The 26585-nt window shown below is 37.5% G+C and overlaps 1 long non-coding RNA gene across 1 annotated transcript in view; it reads left to right on the forward strand.

The window, feature by feature from the left end:
• The window catches only part of LOC139126635 (uncharacterized), a 24679-nt gene extending 11629 nt beyond the window's left edge, over window positions 1–13050 (forward strand). The window contains exons 2-3 of the long non-coding RNA XR_011550664.1: window positions 3030–3166; window positions 12926–13050. This is a non-coding gene — a long non-coding RNA (uncharacterized lncRNA). The remainder of the gene's footprint in view (window positions 1–3029; window positions 3167–12925) is intronic.
• The last annotated feature ends 13535 nt before the right edge of the window (window positions 13051–26585 follow it).

Here is a 26585-nt window from a genome sequence, read left to right on the forward strand (position 1 = left end):
AGGGGAACAAACAGCCCTGCACATCACAGCTAACATACATACATACATACATGACATACATACATACATACATACATACATACATACATACATACATACATACATACATACATACATACATACATACATTTAGTTGTGCATGGTAGGGCTGTGTGTTACCGGCGTTATGTGGCCTCCCACCACAGCCTGTGGTGGGAGGCCGTATAACGCCTGTAACACACAGCCCTGCCATGCACAGCTAATATACATACATACATAGATACATAGATACATACATACATACATACATACATACATACATACATACATACATACCCCTGGTACATACATAGTAGCTCTGCATGGCAGGGCTGTGTGTTACCGGCGTTATGTGGCCTCCCACCATAGCCTGTGGTCGGAGGTCGTATAATGCTGGTAACACACAACCCTGCCATGCACAGCTAACATACATACATACATACATACATACATACATACATACATACATACATACATACATACATACAAGGAAAAAATAACATGCTTTATGTTTCATGAAGCGATATGAAGTATTAAACTTTCATCTCTAAGTTGTAAATAACCAAGGTTGCTACTATATAATAGAATCGTCAGTTATATTTAAACCTTTATATAGGTGACCGTCAACCTGTAATAACTAATGGAGCTGAAGTTTTTCATATTGCCGTTGGTCAAAGAGGGATACTACCCCGCACTGACAGGCTGAACTCAAACTCAAAATAACTGCATGTTTCACACAGTTCATCGATCAAATGCGAGGTGTTTGCCGGGAAAAAGAGTCCCTGCACATACCGGTATGTCATTATTCATAATCGCTGCCATTAACATAGTATATTTCCCAAGGGACACACGGCGACACGCGTATGCATGCAGGTCCGTAAGCGCATATACGCGTGGCCATTTTGACGCGAGCGCAGTAATCAAGATATGAAAATTCTTTCAGGTTCAGTTTTTTTATTTCTCTATATAATGGCGAAATTTTAGTGTCCTTCAGTTCATTTGGGAATTTAAAAACAACTGTTGGTTTCAGAATTTTGAATTTCGGCACTCGCGTTATAAAAACAACCATCTTTTCTACAGTTGGTGAAATCGATGTGTAATCTGCCATAGCCGTCAATGGAGTAGCAATATTCATTGACTGCACGGCGAATACGGCAATTTCAGCCTGACTTGATTTCAACAAAAGTTATCAATAGTGATTGAAATTATAGTTGTAAGGCTCAGAAATTATCAAACAACAATCGTATGATTTTAAAATTTTGAATCATGGCATAAAACTATCAATTTGATACGATTTTCTTGGGAAGGTGGTTGTTGCTATGAAGTTAGCGCTTGCCTGGTAACCGGCAATAGCAGTGAGAAATAGTGACATTTGGCAACCTGCCGAATCGAATATTGCCAGATTTGTCAAGGGAAAGTACATGTAGTTAACAAACTCTTTGAAGTATCAATGTAAATATACATACCTGGCTTCAATAATTATAAACACTCACAACAATCGGAGTCGTTTTTGCTTCCGCTGCACGACAAGTGAGCGCGCCATTGTGGCCTAATTAATATTCATGAGCCAGAAAATAGGGGGACGTTTACATTGGACAAAGAGGGTGCCTCCTGGGCCAGCGTGGCTCCTTCAAACTGGAAGTTTATTTTTGGAAGAATATTTCTGTGAAATCCATCAAGAAATGTAAATACTCAAAACTCCTTGTTTTAGATATGCTTTGTTTCAAATTGAAGTAAATTTGTGTGATTGTATTTTTGGGTCATTTTCTCCCATTTTTGAGCAAACATCTCTGAATCCTATTGACTGATTTTTAATGCAGTTCACCATGGGCTATGTGACCCAGTGCCACAGTTATTATACAACAACTCTGATCATATGGGAGTGACACCGTCTTATTGGCAGTATTTTTTAAATGTCCTCTAGGGGAGGCTGTTACCCAATACAGTCATTTCCACCAACTTTAAATCATAGGGTTTCCGTAAAATCATAAAAAACGAATGCTTTTGCTGGCTTCTTAAACGTCCTGTAAAATTGAATCATGGGAAAAATGGCTCCATTGAGCATGTCACAGGTCTAAACCATTATCTTGCAGGTAAAAACACTGAAGACCTTGTGACAGTTCAATGACCAAATGCCAAAAGAAAAAAACTAAAGACAGGTCCTATTAACCGTAATGTGTATTAAGCGGACGCTCAATGCAAACAAAAGATATACAAATACACAGTGTTCAGCTTGTGAATTCAAAGTGTATGTGTGTAGAATGCATTGTTACTGTTTACATTTTAATTTTAGTCCGGACTAAAATTTATTTATCAATAACAATGTTCATTATACACATATGAGCTGTGCTGATAAGCTATATAGTGGACATTTCTACATGATTTATACGTTTAACAATAAACTAGTTCAGTAAATACCGGTATACAGAACAAAAATGCTGAAAATCACCAAAAGTTACAGCTACTGTGGCTGTAAATCTGTTTCATGGCTTAAAGGAGTTTCTTTTGCCAAAAAAGTAGCACTGTGTCTGACCGTCCACCAATGTGCAGTTTTCTGGGTACAGAAACAAGGGGTTATAGTTGTTTCCTTGAGATTCTCTGACAAAATGTAAGCACCACACTAGACTTTTTGGAAGAATCTGAATAGAATGATATCATCCAGGGCTCCAATAATGTACAAAGTTTAATAGAGAAGTATTGTTGTGATGAATGCTGTATATTTATCTGAGATATCTCCCCGATATGGATGGGGAGAGGTTCTGTAGAGAATAGAACTTAATGTAAACATTCCAATTGAAATTTTCCATTATTTCATCTTGTTTACTGAGATAATTACAGTCACCAGAAACTTCATTTGGACAATCTCACATCTGATAGAATTACATGTGTTGTGAATTTGAATAATTCTGTGTATGTTGTAGTCTATTCAGTTTCTGTTTTTCCAACCACGCTAATTCAGCTACCCACTTAGGCCAGTACTTTCTCACTGATTTTGCTTTTTTCTTGGGAAGGCTATTCGCAACCTTCCTGTGCAGGTTGACAGTGTAGACACTGTATTGGATGATGTCTCCTTGTCTGAATCCAGTGTAGTTATCATCCGGTTATTACAATTTGTCATCCCAATACTCCGTTCAGAATTAGAATTAAGGTATGTATAAATGTTTAATTTGATTGTGTTAATTAATGAGTACAATGAAATGAAGGTAAAGTGATATCTTTCAAAAACTCGCATGATTTTGTTAGATCAAAATTTTTTGGAATAACACATGTCTGTTAAAAGGTATAATTTTATGTCATTGTTGTGTATAAATAGTAGTGACAACTACAGCGACACATAAATAATATTTCTATCTCACCGGAGTTTCCTCATATAATTAAACAACTAACAGTTATGTGTACAAAAACACCATGTAGGGTTTAGGGTTAATTGAATGTGTATGTAGGCCTGGTGTGATGTTCAGTACTGTATGGTCACACACATCTTGACTTACACAGCATATAGAGATAATGAGATTTGTGTAGGCCTGGTGTGATGTCCTATGTGGACACACATTTTGACCCACACAGTAAACATGTACCGGTACACATCTTGACCCCCCACATTAAACATGTAGAGATTAAATTAGATTTGCGTAGGCCAGGTGTGATGTCCAATGTGGACACACATCTTGATTACCAGTAACATGAAAGATAATTAATAATGTTGTGTAGGCTTGGTGTGATGTCCAATGTGGACACACATCTTGACCCTCACAGTAAACATGTAAGATTAATTAATGTTGCGTAGGTCTGGTGTGATGTCCTATGTGGCTACACATCTTGACCTCCACATTAAACATGTATAGATTAAATTAATATTGTGTAGGCCAGGTGTGATGTCCATGTAGACACACATCTTGATTACACAGTAACATGTCAGATAATTAATAATATTGTGTAGGCAGGTGTGATGTCCAGTGTGGCCACACATCTTGATCATCACATTAAACATGTAGAGATTAATTAGATGTTGCGTAGGTCTGGTGTGATGTCCTATGTGGCCACACATCTTGACTCACAGTAAACATGTACAGATAAATTAGATATTGTGTAGGCCAGGTGTGATGTCCAATGTGGACACACATCTTGATTACACAGTAACATGTATCTAGAAATAATAATATTGTGTAGGCCATGTGTGATGTCCTATGTGGATACACACATCTTTACTCACACAATAAACATTTTACAGATGGTCAGATTTGTGTAGGCTTGAGTTGATATCCTATAACCATGACTGCAAATTCAAAATACAGGACAGCTGGAGAGATTGTAGTGTTCATTTAGATAGTTGTGTCAATAAGTGCATATATGAGAGACCATGACTGCACATTCAAAATATGGGATAGTGGAGTGATTGTAGTGTGCATGTAGATAGTTATGTCAATAAGTGTAGATGAGAGACCATGACTGTACATTCAAAATATGTGATAGTGGAGTGATTGTTGCGTGCATGTAGATAGTTATGTCGATAAGTGTAGATGAGAGACCATTACTGTACATTCAAAAATATGGGATAGTGGAGTGATTGTTATGTGCAGGTTGATAGTTATGTCATAAGTGAAGATGGAGAGACCATTACTGTACATTCAGAATATGCGATAGTGGAGTGATTGTTGTGTGCATGTTAAATAGTTATGTCAATAGTGTAGATGAGAGACCATTACTGTACATTCAAAAATGGATAGTGGAGTGATTGTTGTGTGCATGTGGATTTTGTCAATAATGTAGTTAGAGGACCATGACTGTAAATTCAAAATATGGGATAGTGGAGAGATTGTTGTGTGCATGTAGATAGTTATGTCAATAAGTTTAGATGAGAGACAATTACTGTACATTCAAAATATGGGATAGTGGAGTGATTGTTGTGTGCATGTAGATAGTTGTGTCAATAAGTGTAGTTGAGAGACCATACTGTACATTCAAAATATGGGATAGTGGAGAGATTGTAGTATGTAGGTGGATAGTTATTTCAATAAGTGTAGATGAGTGCATATCAGCACATGCAAAATATCTGATAGTGGAATGAGTTGTAGTGTGCATGTAGATAGTTATTTAATAAGTGTAGATGAGAGACCATGACTGTACATTCAAAACATGGGATAGTCTGATTGTTGTGTATTCTAGACAGTTATGTCAATAAGTTTAGATAAGGGACCATGACTGCACTTTCAAAATATTAGATAGTTGGATAGATTGTAGTGTGTATGTAGATAGTTATGTCAATAAGTGTAGATGAGAGACCATGACTGTACATTCAAAATATGGGATAGTGGAGTGATTGTTGTGTGCATGTAGATAGTTAGGTCAATAAGTGTAGATGAGAGACCATGACTGTACATTCAAAATATGGGATAGTGGAGTGATTGTTGTGTGCATGTAGATAGTTAGGTCAATAAGTGTAGATGAGAGACCATGACTGTACATTCAAAATATGGGATAATGGAGTGACTGTTGTGTACATGTAGACAGTTATTTCAATAAGTTTAGATAAGGGACCATGACTGTACATTCAAATGTGGGATAGTGAGTGATTTTGTGTGCATGTAGATAGTTATTTAATAAGTGTAGATGAGAGACCATGACTGTTCATTCAAAATATTGGATAGTGGGTGATTGTTGTGTGCATGTAGACAGTTATGTCAATAAGTGTAGATGAGGGACCATGACTGTACATTCAAAATATTAGATAGTTGGATAGATTATAGTGTGTATGTAGATAGTTATGTCTCATAAGTGTAGTTGAGAGACCATGACTGCACATTCAAAATATGGGATAGTGAGTGATTGTCGTAGTGCATGTAGATAGTTATGTCAATAAGTGTAGATGAGAGACCATGACTGTACATTCAAAATATGGGATAGTGGAGTGATTGTTGTGTGCATGTAGATAGTTAGGTCAATAAGTGTAGATGAGAGACCATGACTGCACATTCAAATATTGGATAGTGGAGTGATTGTTGTGTGCATGTAGATAGTTTTGTCAGTAGTGTAGATGAGAGACCATGACTGTACATTCAAAAATATGGGATAGTGGAGTGATTGTTGTGTAGATGTAGATAGTTGTGTCAATAAGTGTAGTTGAGAGACCATGATGTACATTCAAAATATGGGATAGTGGAGAGATTGTAGTGTGTAGGTGGATAGTTATTTCAATAAGTGTAGATGAGTGCATATCAGCACATGCAAAATATCTGATAGTGGAATGATTGTAGTGTGCATGTAGATAGTTATTTAATAAGTGTAGATGAGAGACAATGACTGTACATTCAAAATATGGGATAGTCTGATTGTTGTGTGATGTAGACAGTTATGTCAATAAGTTTAGATAAGGGACCATGACTGCACTTTCAAAATATTAGATAGTTTGATAGATTGTATTGTGTATGTAGATAGTTATGTCAATAAGTGTAGATGAGGGACCATGACTGTACATTCAAAATATTAGATAGTTGGATAGATTATAGTGTGTATGTAGATAGTTATGTCTCATAAGTGTAGTTGAGAGACCATGACTGCACATTCAAAATATGGGATGGTGGAGTGATTGTGTGTGTGCGGAGATAGTTTTTTAAGGTAGCTTCTTCCGCCTTTGTTTGGTAATTTGAGATAAAAACACGATTTTTCTTTTCCCTGAAAAGTATTCCTATAATATTGATCTTCCTTATGTGTAGAATATCTTGGTCGTGAAGTTCCTGTTTTTGGGTGAAATTTTGGAATAAAAATGTACGAGAGGCACAGGTGTACATTTTGGCATTTGAGACTACCGTTAAGTCTTGATTGACAAGGGATTACGCTAAGCAAGCAGCGTCACAGTATTCACATGCACTTAGACAACATACGCTGTGAAAATCCCATTAACACCTACCGTTCACTGCGTGGGTCAAGACCATAGAGTGTACCTGGCGAAAGGTGGGTCTTACCGTTTTTCTCATAGGGGTGGCCGCTCCCAAAAGATCATAATTTATCGACACAATCGGACAAGGTCAGACTTATGACATTGTTGACGGTACAATTTCAGATTACAAAAATGGCCCACACACTAAATGTTTTATCTGGGACATTTTTGTGCTTTTGTAAAAGCACCAGGAGTGGTGGATAAGTTTCGTAATGTTAAACACCTTTGAAGAGGCTGGTACGTTCCACTGGCGGCCTCAGTGACAGCGGGAACACTTGAATACCGCAACAGACACCCTTCACATCTTCAACATTCAAGCAACATTCGGCCTCTTTCGGCCGAAGTTTCGGCTTCTTTTGGCCCCAAGACATTTCGACACCCCCGTTACGATTTTTTTTTCCCTTCAAACTTATAAGTAACCGACAGACCAGTCATATTCATAAGCGTGACCTTTGCGTTCTGACCAGTATGACTTTTACAGTGCCGTTTAGGCGCCGCTTTTCAAACTTTGACAGTGTCGGCGGCTATTGCTATTGAAAATGATATGAAACTCTTTCCTCACGGTTTTTCACCATGTTCTCACAAAATTTAAAGCATGTGAATGCTGACACTATACTTCTCAGTGTTTTTGATTTGTAACATTTGACACGAGTTCCCCAACCAGGTAGTGCCGAAACGTCTTTGTGTGCGGCCGAAACGACTTTGCGCCAAAAGGTCTAGAAACCCGACATTGTCCGTTCGATGAGAATACTGAGTGAGTTGAACAATTTATGAATAAAAATGAAATATCAGAAACCGCGGCACTTGAACTGCTTGGGATTAGAAAATACAAGGTGGAAACAAATTGCATGGGCTTCAAGACATCGACAGGAAATTTTCCCAAGGCAAAATACGTAGCGATGCAGAAATCACACGCCACAAAACAATAGCTGCTTTGGTTTGCAGACGTTTTGGCACAATGGCAGTGAACTGATAATGTCGAAGTCGTTTCAATCCCGCGGTCCCGTTTTTCCTTGTCCCATTTCGTTACCGACCTTGACAAGGTAAAAACATACGTCGACTAACAAATGTTCATCGTACACCGGACGAATGTGAATCAAATGATTTTATGGGAATGGACACGACAACATTGTTATCAGTTATCTAGCCCTGCGTACGATGCTGTGTGTTCCGCTACAGCTAATAGCCCCGCTCACCACAGCCCTGCAAAGACCCGTACGTAGAGTTGGTGACTTCAAATCCATTTTTGGACTTGACGTAAAAAAGCCAAATTACTGCCGAAATTCAGCGTTCTTGGGCCCAAGTCGTATCCCTGCCTACCTCAGCTACTCGATCGCTTCCAAAAATGCCAGTCTTTTATTCTTTTTTCGTAAATACCGTCGATGTCGGCAACTCTCTCGCTAGCATATAGCCCTGCGTACGTACGCAGTGTACGCTGTGTGTCAGGAACGCACACAGGGAATGCACAGCGTACACTGCGTACGTACGCAGGGGGGGCTAGCGAGAGAGTTGCCGACATCGACGGTTATTTACGAAAAAAGAATAAAAGACTGGCATTTTTGGAAGCGATCGAGTAGCTGAGGTAGGCAGGGATACGACTTGGGCCCAAGAACGCTGAATTTCGGCAGTAATTTGGCTTTTTACGTCAAGTCCAAAAATGGATTTGAAGTCACCAACTCTACGTAGGGTCTTTGCAGGGCTGTGGTGAGCGGGGCTATTAGCTGTAGCGGACACACAGCATCGTACGCAGGGCTATCAGTTATCATGGCAGTAGCCAAAATGCTGCAGGACCGAAGACAAATTTCAATATGAATTTGACCGTCACAACGTAATAACGTAATCGCCCTGAGTTTTCATCAACATGTCATCATTGGTCGGTAAACCATTGAATGAGACGCTTACGGGCTAACTACTTGAATACAGTGCAAAAAACCATCCTAATCCTGAGATTTACATGTAATGAAGACGGGTCTGATATCATATTCGCCTGGAATCGATGGTACTCATGTTGGGAACGAACAACAGCAGAGAGTTTATCTACGTATGACGCTTGACGAGCAGTCGATCGCATGCAACTTGCGCTTGATGAAATGACGTACTTTTCTCTATGTTCATGTTTTCTCAACTTCTCTCCTTTGACTTTTATGCCGCCGACAGGCGATTGGCTCATTTTAGCATAAATGACTCCAGAAACGGTCTTCACCCACAGAAATGCTGTACAGAGTGAGGACGAACTATTGTCTCAGAAATGCTCGTAGTTTGATTACTGTTAATCGGTTTTCAAGGCGCGTGAAGATCTAAAAAATGGCTGCTCACTAGAATCCTCGTTACTCTAACCGTAATGGATCACAGCATGGAGCTGTTCTTTTTATCTCCATGATCACAGACACCGCAAATGTACATCCACATACAAACGCAGATATTTTTGTTGTCAGCCAATATTGTTTTCTCTATATCACTCATCGGGCTCGCTTCATTCCGCAGCCGTGAGTCATTTCCGAGGTCGAATCGAATGCTGCCATAAACTTACACTATAGTGTACGCTTGTCATGGAGGTAATAAGTCCAAGCGCTCGTGTAGACGGCATCGAGGTGCCGTAGCAGTTCCGACAGTTAGGTCGAACAGTTAATACTCTATTTAAACCTTACAACTAATCAGTCAACAGATTATGCATAATCCCTTCCCTGGCACTCCCCAAGTTTATTTACTCATCAGCTACTGTGTAGATTGCGCTCTAAAAAGAGTAAAACGCTCCCAAGTTCACCCTTTTTAGCCTCATTTCGACCGTTGACAGTGATTTCAATGAGTGAATATACTGTTGAAGTTGAACACTTTGATTTCACTATCTGGTTTTAGTGTTTTGTCGGTTGAGTACATTGTTTATTGCCATTCAAAAGGAAAAACCCGAACCAATTTACTAAATCGCCTTTTTCTCAGTTCGGCATTTTGTCACATTGCAGCACGTTCAAAAGAGTTTAACTCGAGAACGCGTGAACGGAAGTTCACCAGATTTTCACAGACGTTTGTCAAGTAGGTTGTCTCCAAAACCGTGTCTCAGTTTTTTTTTGAAGATTTTTAAAGTCGAGCTATTGCTGCTTAATTAGGCGGCATTGTAAGACTAATCGGTGGATAAACTTTGACTCAACGATGTGAAAAAACTAAGGCCTTTTTCAAAAATCTGAGACAGTATTTGTAGCCAGTATTCTGAAGACCAATTGCCCGTTAACACCTAAACAATAGCCCCTCTCCGCTCAGACTTAAACTTTTTACGTGAGACCACCCATTTTCTTTACACTTTCACTAAGATCTTCAAAAAAATTCATCGCACACTAATTTTCTCGATAAAACAAAAAAATCATATAAATAGCTTTCAGGTGATATATAATACTTGGGTAAAAGTACACATCTTGATGGCAAAATTCACGTTTTAAAATAGGTCGTCGCAAAGGCGGAAAACTACCTTAATAAGTGTAGATGAGAGACCATGACTGTTCATTCAAAATATGGGATAGTGGAGTGATTGTTGTGTGCATGTAGACAGTTATGTCAATAAGTGTAGATGAGGGACCATGACTGTACATTCAAAATATTAGATAGTTGGATAGATTATAGTGTGTATGTAGATAGTTATGTCTCATAAGTGTAGTTGAGAGACCATGACTGCACATTCAAAATATGGGATGGTGGAGTGATTGTAGTGTGCATGTAGATAGTTATGTCAATAAGTGTAGATGAGAGACCATGACTGTACATTCAAAATATGGGATAGTGGAGTGATTGTTGTGTGCATGTAGACAGTTATTTCAATAAGTCTAGATAAGGGACCATGACTGTACATTCAAAATATCAGATAGTTTGATAGATTGTAACGTGCTGTGGATAGTCATGTCAATAAGTGTAGATCTACTAGATGAGAGACCGTGACTGTACATTCAAAATATTAGATAGTTGGATAGATTGTAGCCAGTATGTGGATAGTTATGTCAATAAGTGTAGATGAGGGACCATGACTGCACATTCAAACTATTGGATAGTTGGAGTGATTGTCGTGTGTAGGTGGATAATTATGTCAATAAGTGTAGATGGAGAGACCATGACTGCACATTCAAAATATTGGATTATGGAGTGATTGTTGTGTGCATGTAGATAGTTATGTCAATAAGTGTAGTTGAGAGACCATTACTGTACATTCAAAATATGGGATAGTGGAGTGATTGTTGTGTAGATGTAGATAGTTGTGTCAATAAGTGTAGATGAGAGACCATGACTGTACATACAAAATATGGGATCGTTGGAGTGATGTACCGGTAGTGTGTATGTATATAGTTTTGTCAATAATTGTAGATGAGAGACCATGACTGTACATTCAAAATATGGGATAGTGGAGAGATTGTAGCGTGTATGTGGATAGTTATTTCAATAAGTGTAGATGAGTGACCATATCAGCACATGCAGAATATCTGATAGTGGAATGATTGTAGTGTGCATGTAGATAGTTATTTAATAAGTGTAGATGAGAGACAATGACTGTACATTCAAAATATGGGATAGTCTGATTGTTGTGTGATGTAGACAGTTATGTCAATAAGTTTAGATAAGGGACCATGACTGTACATTCAAAATATTAGATAGTTGGATAGATTGTAGTGTGTATGTAGATAGTTATGTCAATAAGTGTAGATGAGTGCATATCAGCACATGCAAAATATCTGATAGTGGAATGATTGTAGTGTGCATGTAGATAGTCATTTAATAAATGTAGATGAGAGACCATGACTGTACATTCAAAATACTGGATAGTTAGATTGATTGTAGTGTGCATGTAGATACTTTTCAGTAAGTATAGATGAGAGACCATGACTGTACATTCAAAATATGGATAGTGGAGTGATCGTCGTGTGCATGTAGATAGTTATGTCAATAAGTTCAGATGAGGGACCATGATTGTACATCCAAAATATCAGATAGTTCGATAGATTGTAGTGTGCATATAGATAGTTATTTAATAAGTGTAGATGAGAGACCATGACTGTACATTCAAAATATTGATTAGTTAGATTGATTGTAGTGTGCATGTAGATACTTTTCAATAAGTATAGATGAGAGACCATGACTGTACATTCAAAATATGGGATAGTGGAGTGATTGTCGTGTGCATGTAGATAGTTATGTCAATAAGTTCAGATGAGGGACCATGATTGTACATCCAAAATATCAGATAGTTCGATAGATTGTAGTGTGTATGTGGATAGTAATGTCAATAAGTGTAGATGAGAGACCATGACTGCACATTCAAAATATTAGATATTTGAGTAGATTGTAGTGTGCATGTAGATAGTTATTTCAATAAGTGTAGATGTGAGACCATAACTGCACATTCAAAATATGGGATAGTGGAGTGATTGTAGTGTGCATGTAGATCTATAGTTATGTCAATAAGTGTAGATAAGAGACCATGACTGTACATTCAAAGTACAGGATAGTTGGAGTGATTGTAGTACAGTATTTGCTTTACTCATGCAGTGATTTATTTTGTTTTATCAACATTATCGTTTAAGTGAGACTTGATTTTTGAGATAGGTATTGTTCCATTCATCAGGCAAGAAGTCAGAGCCATTTGTTCATGCATAAATTGGCAAGTTACACTGTTTATCAGTTGCTCATCTCAGGCCCCAAGCCAAAAGTCCCATTCATTTAAAACTTGCTATGGAGGTATCTAAAGATAATGTCAGTCCGATAAGAGGAAATGTTTTTGAAATTTGGATAATTGTAATTTTTGCTCAATTTTCCTTTTTTTTGGTAAAAAAGTCTTTTTTCTCTGAAACCGCAAGTCCAAATTCCAATTCATTTGAAATGTGGTATCACAGTTCATAGGGGTGATCTCAGTCTGATTTGTCAAAATTGTGTGAAATTTACAGCTACCCACTTAGGCCAGTACATTCTCACTGATTTTCCTTTTTACTAGGGAAGGCTATTCGCAACCTTTCCTGTGCAGGTTGACAGTGTAGATACTGTATGGATGATGTGTCCTTGTCTGAATCCAGTGTAGTTATCATCCGGTTATTACAATTTGTCATCCCAATACTCCGTTCAGAATTAAGGTATGTATAAATGTTTAATTTGATTGTGTTAATTAATGAGTACAATGAAATGAAGGTAAAGTGATATCTTTCAAAAAATCACATGATTTTGTTAGATCAAAATTTTTTGGAATAACACATGTTTGTTAAAAGGTATAATTTTATGTCATTGTTGTGTATAAATAGTAGTGACAACTACAGCAACACATAAATAATATTTCTATCTCACTGGAGTTTCATCATGTAATTAAACAACTAACAGTTATGTGTATAAAAACACCATGTAGGGTTAATTAAATGTGTATGTAGGCCTGGTGTGATGTTCAGTACTGTATGGTCACACTGTTTATCAGTTGCTCATCTCAGGCCCCAAGCCAAAAGTCCCATTCATTTAAAACTTGCTATGGAGGTATCTAAAGATAATGTCAGTCAGATAAGAGGAAATATTGTTGAAATTTGGATAATTGTAATTTTTGCTCAATTTTCCCTGTTTTTTGGTAAAAAAGCCTTTTTTCTCTGAAACCGCAAGTCCAAATTCCAATTCATTTGAAATGTGGTATCACAGTTCATAGGGGTGATCTCAGTCTGATTTGTCAAAATTGTCGTGAGATTTTCAGCTACCAACTTAGGCCAGTACATTCTCACTGATTTTGCTTTTTTCTCGGGAAGGCTATTCACAACCTTTCCTGTGCAGGTTGACAGTATAGATACTGTATTGGATGATGTGTCCTTGTCTGAATCCAGTGTAGTTATCATCCGGTTATTACAATTTGTCATCCCAATACTCCGTTCAGAATTAAGGTATGTATAAATGTTTAATTTGATTGTGTTAATTAATGAGTACAATGAAATGAAGGTAAAGTGATATCTTTCAAAAACTCGCATGATTTTGTTAGATCAAAATTTTTTGGAATAACACATGTTTGTTAAAAGGTATAATTTTATGTCATTGTTGTGTATAAATAGTAGTGACAACTACAGCGACACATAAATAATATTTCTATCTCACTGGAGTTTCATCATGTAATTAAACAACTAACAGTTATGTGTATAAAAACACCATGTAGAGTTAATTAAATGTGTATATGTAGGCCTGGTGTGATGTTCAGTACTGTATGGTAACAATGTTTATCAGTTGCTCATCTCAGGCCCCAAGCCAAAAGTCCAATTCATTTAAAACTTGCTATGGAGGTATCTAAAGATAATGTCAGTCAGATAAGAGGAAATGTTGTTGAAATTTGGATAATTGTAATTTTTGCTCAATTTTCCCTGTTTTTTGGTAAAAAAGCCTTTTTTCTCTGAAACCGCAAGTCCAAATTCCAATTCATTTGAAATGTGGTATCACAGTTCATAGGGGTGATCTCAGTCTGATTTGTCAAAATTGTTGTGAAATTTACATAATTGTGTTTTTGAGGCAATTTTTTGCCACTTTTGGTCAAAAAATTGTTTTCTCTGAAACCACAAGTCCAGTTCATTTGAAACTAGGTATAGAGGTTCCTAGGTGTGATATCAGTCAGATTGCCTGAAATTATGGTGAAATGGTTTTTTCTTGATTTTGGTAAAAAGTCTTTTTCTCTGAAAGTGCAAGTCCAATTCATTTAAAACTTGGTAATGTGGACCATAGGGGTGATCTCAGTAGGATTTGTCAAAATTGTAGTGAAATTTATATAAATTATAAAGTTACACAATAACATAATGGCAAATGTACATAATTTTCATGAATTTTCATTCAAGATCTTGTTTGCTATTCTCATCTTACATTTCTAATTCAAACACTCGTGAACAATGTTCAAAACAAATGTGGGAACAGTGTCCATGACGCTATTTTTAAAAAATACACTTTAAAATTACTCTAAAGCTTCAGCTTTCGATGCAAAAAATTTCACCAGCAAGTTGAAAGATTGTGTTCTATCTGAACTCGCGGCTTGCAGCATTTGCCCTTGGTGTTCAGATTCAACTGTAACAATTTAAAATTCAAAAGCTACCTAAAGACATTTACCGAAACAAAGTCTAGTGTGTGGGTGTGGGAAGTCTGATACAACTCAGTAGGCAGCCCCACTGAGTAAACTGATCTGTTTATTGGTCAAACCATTTTTGACTGGCAATATTACAAATGTAAATGGAAGAATTTTGAAGGGGGAAGTAAATACTGTGAGTAAAACAATAATTTGTGGTTACTTTGAGAATACATCATTCAATACTCAAATGTGTTTGGACTGTGTAAGTGGTAAATGGTTTATAGCAACAACCCACTGAGTAAACTGATCTGTTTATGTTGGTCAAACCATTTTTGACTGGCAATATTACAAATGTAAATGGAAGAATTTTGAAGGGGGAAGTAAATACTGTGAGTAAAACAATAATTTGTGGTTACTTTGAGAATACATCATTCAATACTCAACTGTGTTTGGACTGTGTAAGTGGTAAATGGTTTATAGCAACAGCCGCTTATCAGTTGACTCAGTAGGGCTACCTGCTGAGTTGTCTAAAACTCTGAAGCAGTAAAACAGACTTTGGTTTAGGGAACTCTGCTGCATATTGCTAAGTGCTCAGCCAAGTTTCAGGGTATTTTGGTGTTCAGATTCAACTGTAACAATTTAAAATTCAAAAGCTACCTAATCTCTGCTAACATTGTAGCACTTTTGACTTGGTTTCTAGTGAGGATTATTGGGATTTTGAACAGTTAATACCTTTCATATAATACCTTTTTTGTTGATGAGAGCATCACACTTCATGCCTTGGCGGTATTTTTTTTTCTGTACGTAGCATAAACCAGTTTCTTGTTCTGCTCCCTGAAGCAGACTTGAAGGCATATTAGTCTTCAAGCCCAAGCAATGCCAACGTTTTGCTATTTTCTCAGTATTTTTCTTACATGTCTCAACTCCATTTTCTTGTTCTACTATTGATACCTTACAAAAGCTTCAATCATAAGTTTCTTAAGAAAGCTGTACATGAGTAATGGCCACTATTATTATTGACAAATGAATTTTAGTCTAGACTTTAATTCATTTTAGATGTTGTAATGTCCATGCGTCCGTCCGTTCACGCAGATATATCAGACATGCCTTGGTCAATTTCTTTCAAACTTTGCACAAGGATATTACCTACCCCACACAGATGCACGTCAATTAATTTGTTTCACAATGGAATTAAATTTGGCCGTGTTAGAGGACTCTTTAGTTTCACTCTCCATAGACTTCCATTTATCGGGCAGTTCTCCATAGACTCCTATGTAAAAGATAGTTCTCCATAGACTTCTATGTATAAGACAGTTCTCCGTAGACTTCCTTGTATAAGGGCCACAAAAAATAAAAATTTACTTTCTCATCGTATTCATATTGGAAAAATGATGCAGTGACAGTTTTATTACCTCAATTTTTAGAGCAAATAAGGCTAGAGTGCTATTTTTTTGTACACATAGCGAAGCATGGTGTCAAACATTTCGCCACCATGTCAACGGAGGTCAAAGGTCATTGGCCTTAAATATCACACAAATTTGAATTAGCAGATAACTTAAAGGGCCAGATAGTTCATATTTGGTAGGTAACAGCACCTAATGGTTAACTATCACATACCTTATTAAAGGGACATTATTTGTATCTTTGACCTCATATTGTTGCAAACAAGCAGTAGCCGACCATAGACAACTTCAATCCCATTTGCGTACACCTTATAGAAAAACCTTGGGTCTTAGGTTTATGGAGGTTACTGTTAACCTCAGAGTTGGCAGGTTTACCTGCGATCAGTAACCACACTGCAAACTGCTATCTGGGCCGCTGTAAGCATCCGCGTGTAAAAAAATAAACCACACGAAGTGAAAGTCAAAAGTGCAGTATTGCAGTTTCGGGATTCCCTATTACTAATCCAGTTTGCTCAGTTACATTTTGACGGTCAGTTTTTGATGGAGATCTTGACGGCCAATGCAGCTCTTAGATACACCATTCTTTACTGCTACAGAGCACATTTTAGAATGGGCATTTCAAATGCCTACCAGTACCAGCTGACAACGACAAGGCCTATAATTGCGGATCTTTTTCATCTCGTTTGTTCCTCCATATGCATATGTAGACTTGCCCAAAGCCTTGTGCATAGAAATGTGAAAACAGAGTAAAATGACGGGATATTTAACTTCAGTAGACAGTCAGGTTATTGTCGAGGTGATCGCGAAATTGAGCAATGTACCGGTACTTTGGCGACTGACACTTACATTATGTACCGGTACATTGTTGGGTGAAAGCTAACTCTGCGTGGCAGGGCTGTGCCAAACCGCTGGCAGCACCTCGGTTGCGGCGTGCAGTTTTCTCCACCAAAAACAACCCATTTTAATCCAAAACTTGCATTGAGTTTTGTTTTCAAGCACACCACCTCGCCTGGGTACACGATTAGCCCTGCATACAGGTCTGTGTGTTCCCAGCGTTATAGGGCATGGAGGCCGTATGCAGGGCTTTACTCGTGTAGGTACATGATGTGCTCAGCTGCGCTTCTTACGTAAAGTCCACTTTTGGGAGTGGGTCGGAGGCACAGAGGCCGTAAGCGAAGGGTCTAGGCAACTGTAACTGTGATGTACTCACTTTTGGTTCGAAATGCGATTCAACTGATACAATTAATTACACGATGCACAGAGATAAACAACTTTCAAACAGATCTTGTGTGTCGAGAGGTGACTCAATCGCGAGCAGAATCAATGACAGTACTCGCCCGGCGCGGTGTCACAATGTCACTGATGCTACACACCGTGCAGTGTTCAGTCTGAGTGCGATGTTTCCAGGTTCAACAAGTGATCATGTCGTGTTTGTAAAACGAACCAACGTATTGGCAAGAAAATGTCCAAAAAATCTTAAAATTGACGAAGTTTTGCTAACGATCAAATGCACAGGAAATGCATTACTCTGTACCTGTTTCACTATTACCACAGCAATCTGACATCGATCGTTTTAGTTTTACCATTGACCCAATTGCGTCTATGGTTTCATTTGTTTCACAGTCCGTGTCATCGATACTAAATTGAAACTTAAAAGCAAATGCCCTGCTTAGTTTCACTATTTGACAGTAGTTTGTGATACGTGCATTTGTTTATGCGCCGTGTGCTCCTTGATATCCATTGTGCTGAAGTTAGTATGTAGGTCACAGGCCTTTTATGTTCCAGCTGTACTTTGATGGTTGACGTATGCGTAGTAATATTGGTTATGTGCAGGGGTTCAATCATGGCGGTTGGTTCAGTGCTTATTTTTGGTACACAGTGCGAAGCATGGGATCAAACCATTTCGCCGACATGTCAACTGGGGTCAAAGGTCAATGACCCTAAATATCACAAAAATGCGAATTACTAGGTAACTTAAAGATATACTGTCACCTGTTCCAATTGTGCCATAGTTACTATGGAAAGAGAAAATCTAACCAACCACAGAGTTTAAGCGGGTGGCCACTTTTTAAAAAACAGCGCCCTCACATGGGCATTTTGAATACCAAGGAATGCCCCTTTGACCATACATGGGGATATTTAGATTACAGGTGATTGTATACCTTTAAAGGGCTAGATAGTTAATATTTCAAAGGTTAAAGCACCAATTGCAAATTAACATATACCTCATAGATTATGTACATACCTAATTCTAGGCTAACCAATAAGGCTAGTGCACTAATTTTTGGTGCACATGCAGACACTCTCGAATCTGGGTCCGAAATTTGCATATGCAAATAATATGTTAATGAGGTTTGGTCATCCGCAGGTACAATCCAAGCATTAGGGGAACGCTCTATTAACTTAGAAGTACCCGACTAACCCGAGTTGGTTATCAGAGGATTAATCTCTATGTCAACATATGCGAACAGATTACCTTTTAGTGTAAACAGAACATTAGCACTGCCGGAACTACTTTTAGCATGGCCAATGCCAGTCGGCCCCTGACTTGATGATGACTCCCTTGTCCGGCATTCAGGATTTCCGACCAGCGTTAAAAGTGCCGTCTAGCACTTGCTGTTACTTTGAGGTCATCATTTAGTTCATAAAATTGCATGAAGAGTTTACAAAAACAATGGTACTATAGAATCCCTTTCAATAAAATGCTGTTAATTAATGTACGCTGATTTTGCATACAGAAAGCTATTTAAGCTGGTTGAGGGTACATTCACAAAGATCATTGCCCTTTGAACTAAAGTTTTCCTGTCGCACAATATCTCTCTACAATCGAAAGGAGACACTGAAGATTTTTGCTTTGTATGAATGTTTATTACCCTATAAAAGAAAGTACGGTAGCGAAAATCAGCACAACAAAACAGGACTTTTACTAAAACGTACTCTTTCAATTTCAGTTCAGACTCAATGAGTGGCATTGCGGAAAGGTGCATGCAATGCAATGAAAGTCACGAGCAAACTTTGGTGTCAACGGATCCAGTCTTTGAATTATCAATGAACACTCACTTATTTTTCTGGTCAAAGAGCCAAAGGCTACTTGTCCATCGCAACAAGCCCCTCTGTTTGCAGCGTGTTCATTTTTAGCCAGATGCCGGCTAAATTGACCGGCTACTTCCGTATTTTGGCCAGCTACTTTTCAGCAATGTTTCGCTCTCTAGCCCCGACATTCTGGTTTTGATGATAATATTTTGATATTTTTGTTGTCTTGCAAGCCGGAGATAACATTTCAGAAGTGTCGATGTGGCTATATGTAGTCTAGCAATTTACGCCCACGAATAGCCGACCATTGCTGAATAAAGCCGACATTTGTTTCTCTCAAACGCGAAAGAGAAGAAAGAGTCTCAAACGCGGAAGAGAAAGTCGACGCTTGAGAGCTTTGGTTTTCTGCGTAAGAGTAGGGCCTTGTCTGATGGGTTTGGTAGGTTTTTGATCAAAAGTAAAGCGACCAAACGTTACTGAGTCTCATTTTTATGTAAAACTGTGAAAGAGGCTCCCCACCTAACCATCCAACTATCTTGTGAATTTTGCGTATGGTCTCTCGCTGCTGCCTCAGCTGAACTCGGCTACATACTCGGGTATGTAAATTTGGTTTTATCCCCAAGTAAATCGTCTTGTGCAGAGTTCATAGTTTGTATACATATTCATAGTGTATATCTGCATTCTGATTGGAAGTTTGAATGCTTTCTGACCTTGCCAACGAAAACAACGCAGTGTTTAATGCTGGCGTGCAGCACTGAGTAGGGGCAAATGCGGAAGTAACTTGTCGACGAGTATTTTGCTCTAGCGACTGTTTATTTGAAGATACCAGGCTATCATTCTTCACAATGATACTTGTTTTGCTATTTACTTCCTTGGTAGGAAGTATTAGTGAATTTATGACATGAAACCCGTTTTTATACCATTTGTGCACGGCAACATCGCCGAGGGAAGTGTATGCAGTACAGCATGTACTGTGTGGGTTTCACGCTGTGTTGGTATACCGTACCGGACTATCGGCTCCATGCGTGAATACGTGATGACATACCTATTAGACATATGAATTTATTAAGCTTAGAAGCAGTCATTTTTCAGTCTAAATTAAAATTGTTTAAATTCAATGAGAACGCAGTTGAACTTTATGTATATACACATGTGTATCATTTGTTTAATGATCAGCCACCTTGGTGTTAGTAGTAACATGGATGTACATCCATGGTAGTAATTGTACAGACAACGGTTTGTGAATGACAGAAAATTGATCAGGATATACATCAGTCATCGGATCTGTCTCCATCTTCTTCTTCGTCATCTTCATCTGTGTATTCTACTACTTCAACCATGTTTTCTTCAGCAAGATCTATTTGATATTGATCTCATCAATTTCTTTGATTTCCAATGCTTCTGTGGTTTGCCCTTTGTTGGTTTTGTCAAAACAATGTCATCAATTAAGCTGTCACTCTGATCTCCAGTATTGGCACAATTTAAACAATTGCACCCTGGGCCCAAGGCATTATTTGACTTTGTACATTTGCAAAATTTATTTTGCACCCAGATTTTTAACATTACACCCTTTGGTATAGAATGCCATCCTTTCCTGTACTTGGGACAAATTTTCTGGTGAATCCCATATGGGTGATAACTTGTTACCATTGACAACATAGCCAGAGTTGTCATATCCACGTAAGACAATCTGGCCCCTTTCTGACTGTGACCATGAATCAGAGATGAAACAAGTTCTGAGCCAATGGTATTTTAAAGCTGTTGGGTTTGGAATTAGATCCTCCTCCCTCTGAATTCTAACTTGGATGGTATTTCTGATTTTTTCAAGCCACTGAATATGTAATTCCAATTCAGTGTCAAATGTTTCATCTCGTTTCATGGCTTTAAACTGGTCATATGGGCTGTCATGTTGTGATTCAAACTCACTGTGATGTTTCTGGTAGTAAATAGTTCCAATTAAAGAAGAGAGACAGGTCTTTCTCCCAGGTGCCACACTCTTGTGTCTGCAAGAGTGCCTGAGGTCGCGGTGGCAATTCCACCAGAAACAAATTCTGAATATTGGAAAAATTCTTTCTGAAATGCTGCTTTTCCACAGCCAACAAAAATGACAAAAAAGTCACAACCAGATGTGATATAGAGAGTTTGGAGACATTTTGCTCTTATGTCTTGATCAATTTAAGCAAGATCTGGATCATTTGCTAAGGCTTTAATTAATTTATTTAAATGTACATATGACTGATCACCTGCACGTGCACTGAGCTGTATAAAGATGTTTCTGTCTGATAGCTCAGATGCCATCAGAGGTAATCCGATGTGGTAAACATCTGTATCTGGCGAGTATATGAGTATGTTCTTTTTTACTTAAACAGGGACATGGCGCCATATACGTGTATCAGTTTCTTCATGATTTGAAAAATATGCAGGGTATTCATGAGAAGGGTAATTTCCACTCACAATTATTGCTTTGTCTTTCTTTGCCAATCAAAACCCCCTGCAATGACAAACTCCTTGTCAACTCCAAGGTAGGGCTTCAGAAAGTCTGGAATTTCTTCACACAGAAAATTCACCAATAACCGCTTAGTTTTTCGTCACCAAAAAAAACATCCAATTTTCTTTTGGAAGTACTGTTTGCAGGTCAATTGATTCATATATGCTGTACATTTTTTTGCTTTACCATCTCTACGTGCTCTTTCCAAATCTTTAGGACTTGGTAAAGTTTCAAAAAATATAATATTACAAATTGATCGGATCTTCAACGTTCAAAAATTTAGTTGGGGATTTACAACACAGGGCAATATAGATGGACACCAGCAAGGGATGTCAGCAAATTTTTTATTTGCTTCTGCTTGTGACAAGAACAAGTCTAGATATGGATGTCAGCCTTACCTAAGAATAATTTCAATGATGTGTCAGTCACATTTGACAAGCATGGGTAAAACTAATCTTGTAGACAAAAATCTGGATAATTCTATGCTATAGATAAGTACTTTAATAAAAGGGAAACCCTGATTTCTCTGCCTACACAATATGCATTTTGATTGTTATGATAATGGTTTAATATACTGTTTAACTCTTACACTGTTTAAACTTAGTAAACCAATCACCAGATAAATGAGTACTGGTATTCTTATTTCCATTTTGGTAGGGCGGATTGTTCTGGGGAACACCATAGGAAACACTCTATGATTAAATTAATTCATTGTTTGATTTACTGCACAAGTTTGATGAAATTCTCAATTTTCCATGTTGTCAGCACACTTGTAAATGTGGAACAAACCACAAAAAAAAACAGTTTAAGACTTCACTGGACACAAATAATGACACCACTGCTCATTGAAGTGTCATCAGGCTAGGCTGACAAACTGAATCAATATTGAGCATATCATGCTAAAATACAGCAGCTATAATAATAAAAAATTCTGAAATCTTATGAATTTATGTAACTCAGAACTGCAAAGTAAACAACAAAACCAACATCTTGTCCACACCATTGTTTAAAATAACAGTGACTGACAGGCAAAAATAACAAAACAGCAAACATGGAATTTAGCCATTTTCATATTGGCCATTAAAGGGACAAAGTCACTTATTTTTGACCAAATTTTGGTCATTTTAATTTCTGTTGTATATATGCTTTTCTGCTGCTCACTGAAATAGGCTAACTTGCAATCTCTTGTTGTCACAGCTCAACTCATATGCATACAAGGAAGGTATTTACCAAAAATTTTAACATAGTTAATTTCACATGTTAATGTGTCTTATTAAAGATGAAAATTGAATTGCAATAACCAGAGAGTGAGCATATTTCAGTGGGAATAATCCATCAAAAGAAATTTAAATGGCAAAATAATGTCAAAAATGAGCAACTTTGTCCCTTTAACTTGGAACATATCTAGTACAGATTCTTGTAATTCAAGTGTCAAGCAGCATGACCATTACACTATTGAAGTATTAAAATGGTGGCAATGAATATTTTTTAAAATTGGTGCATTGACAGACAGTACTGTAAAATGTTGACAAAAATAGCTTTGTCCAAAGTATCATTTCTGAACAGGATGTAAGATTACACCACCATGTGAACTCATAAATATTTCCAATGAAAGTGCAGTCCTCTGATGAGTGACGCTGAATCATGTACCAGTATGTTGTACACCATGGAGGCAGACACCAAGCATAGCATTATGTGAAAAAATTTAAAGTCTTTGTACTAGATGACTGCTTAACAAGATTGGCAGTCTGCTTGTTTCAAAGCTATTTAAAAGCTTTCTTCTGGGCCTATTTGATATCATACTTGACCCTCTGGACTTGACCTGCAAGCTTGGTACGTACATTGTATTCTGGAAAATGACAGTAACTTTTACATTATTTTAAGTCAGAGATTCGTCATACAAGTCATTAATTTCACTCAATTATTTCTGTCTGTTCTTTCTGACTGTCAAAATTGATTGAGGGTCTAAGTATTGAAAGTACTTAATTTAATGATGATTTTCATAAATATGTTTCACTTACAACTGGACTAAATTGTCACAACTTCCAAGTGTGACTGTGAACATCATTCTGTATATATATACAAATAACTTCAACGCATTCAAGTTTGTTTACAAGTGTCGCGCTGTACCAAGAAGTTCTCTGGACGTACACTGTACATTTTAGCCTATCATTTTCAGGAAATAAAGGTCTGTATGTTTAAATGATTGACTTATTGGTTTATGAAAAATATATTAAGGATCAAGTTGTGTGTTACCGGCGTTATACAGCCTCCTACCACAGGCCGTATATTTGGACTTTATTTCCTCTCCCAGCAGCAGCTTCATCCAGTGTTTGGTGAGTTTTGCAATTTCTGCTTTACCACACTCCTTAAGTGTGTTGTTGAGCAATAAAGTAAAGTATAACACTGGTAATTAACGCACAGCCCTGCCAAGCAAAGCTAGGAGCTACCACACTCTTTTGGTAGTACCGTGGTATCATATATTGCTTTACGTAGCTGCAGTTTCGAAGCTGAAGGTTTTGCCTTTTTTCAAATTTAAGCTTTTAGTTTTTAGGATTTGATCAAGTTGACGTCCTACCTAAACACCAGTCCAAATATTGAGGTACAACAGCAATATTGCCCTATGCTAGGAGGATACAGTTGTACCGTATGTGCACCACTGTCGCTACGCGAAGGCTACATGTACTTACCCAGAAGAGCTCTCTCTACTGGGTGCATAGGCCTTTGCGTTGCGATTGTGGTTGCACCTGTGTGTGATGAGTATGCCATTGTTGGAGGCAATCAAAGCAGCCAATAGCTGAATACTCTAACCATTCTCGTAGGGCTTAGACTGCTACACCAAGTCAATGGCATATATCATGTAAAGTAGGCAGTAAATATGTGCCCTTTCACTTTGGCTTTGAAGTGCAGATGTGGAATGCTGTGATTCAATAGGCTGTCCAACAATTCCAATAATGAATGCCCAAATTGGCTTATAATGGAGTAGAGCACACTTATACTCCACTAAGAATGATTGTAATAAATAATGTTCTTCAAATGTTTTCTTTTATATTAATGCACAATTGTGCCTGCCATTTTTTCTTATGAATTATAATTTAACATTTATCAAAATATTAGTGAAATTCATAATTTTGGAATGTATCACGTTGACCATTGAGGGAATACTGCAGAAACACAATGTGACATATTGATCTCCACAGCAATATAATTTGTTCATGTACAATGTATTGAGCAGTTTAATCTCTACGTGGGGAGGAAATAATGGAAAGTATGTTTAAAATGTATTCCTGGTACAGATATACAACTACATGTGTGTGCATGACCCCATTATTCACTGAATTTATTATATTTCCAATAGACCTGTGTAGTCAGAGAACTGAAAATACCTGTACATGTGCTCATTGCACTCATATCAAATCCAGTTTTACAAAATGTACTATGTGTTCGAGTAGACAATGAGAAGTTTTGTTCATGTTGCCCTGTTTGTGGGGAAAGGTCAACAGAAAGGCTATGCCTATTCAGCAATAATTTAAGCAAACAATTCAAAGTATCGTAATAGATTGAATGCTATAGTGTGAAATTATGATGTTTTAACATTGAAAATACTTTGAAAATACTTTGTCAATTTTTGTGCCTCGTTTCTTTGCATTTTAAACATATCACAGAAAGCACAGCCTAGATAAGAGAGGATAGACTGATCCTGATTTGACACAGAAGTGGCAAACATTATTTCATGATAATCAAGTCTTCTTTTGTCAATTTTTTGTGCCTCGTTTCTTTGCATTTTAAACATATCACAGAAAGCAGCCTAGATAAGAGAGGATTAGACTGATCCTGATTTGACACAGAAGTGGCAAACACTATGTCATGATAATCAAGTTTCATATTCTGAAATGACATTGGGATTTCACCATATTTAACCAAGTTCAATCTGAATAAGTGATCAGCATTGCTAATTCACTGTATAAATTACCCACATTAAATTTCAACAAATGTCATATATCCTGCCATCAACAACACAAATGAACACTATCCATTCCAAAGATAGTACCCACGTAGTAAAGCCAATATAAACTTGAAAAATGCCACAAGTAGCCATACCAATCAGATGACTGTACCAAAATATTTAAGTATACTAAAATCATTTTTCTAGAATCAAAATTATCAATTATCACACCAAAGCTTGCTCTTAATTTCAAACAATAGTATCTCTAAAAACTAAAATTCATGTACCTAAAAAGTGACTGATGCAGGGTGGAGCTTGGCCTTAAACTTTAAAGGGAAGTGGCTTATGCAAGAGAGGGAACTTTTGTTGATCAACAAAAAGTGGAATGAGAAATAATATTGTCAAATAGTTAGGTTCAAGATTGACTACATCAGTAGAACAATGTAAGATATTGTGGTAATATCCAGCAGTGTTTTTGTTAAGGGCGGTACCTAGGTAAATGTTACCGGGGTTCCCCAGTCATTTTACCAGGGTTAGCCTTGGTATATCTGTGCAGTCTTACTAGAGGACAACAGAAATTTTACCAGGGTTCCCATTGTTCCCCAACCTTAGCAAAAACACTGTCCAGTGTTTATTAACAAAACACACTACATGGTACAATGTGCAGCCAGAATGCCATGAATCATAATATCCTTTTAATATGGTGGGTCAGCTGAGAAACA

This window comes from Ptychodera flava, unplaced genomic scaffold, assembly GCF_041260155.1.
Source record: "Ptychodera flava strain L36383 unplaced genomic scaffold, AS_Pfla_20210202 Scaffold_111__1_contigs__length_238570_pilon, whole genome shotgun sequence".
In the NCBI taxonomy this organism is placed as follows: domain Eukaryota; kingdom Metazoa; phylum Hemichordata; class Enteropneusta; family Ptychoderidae; genus Ptychodera; species Ptychodera flava.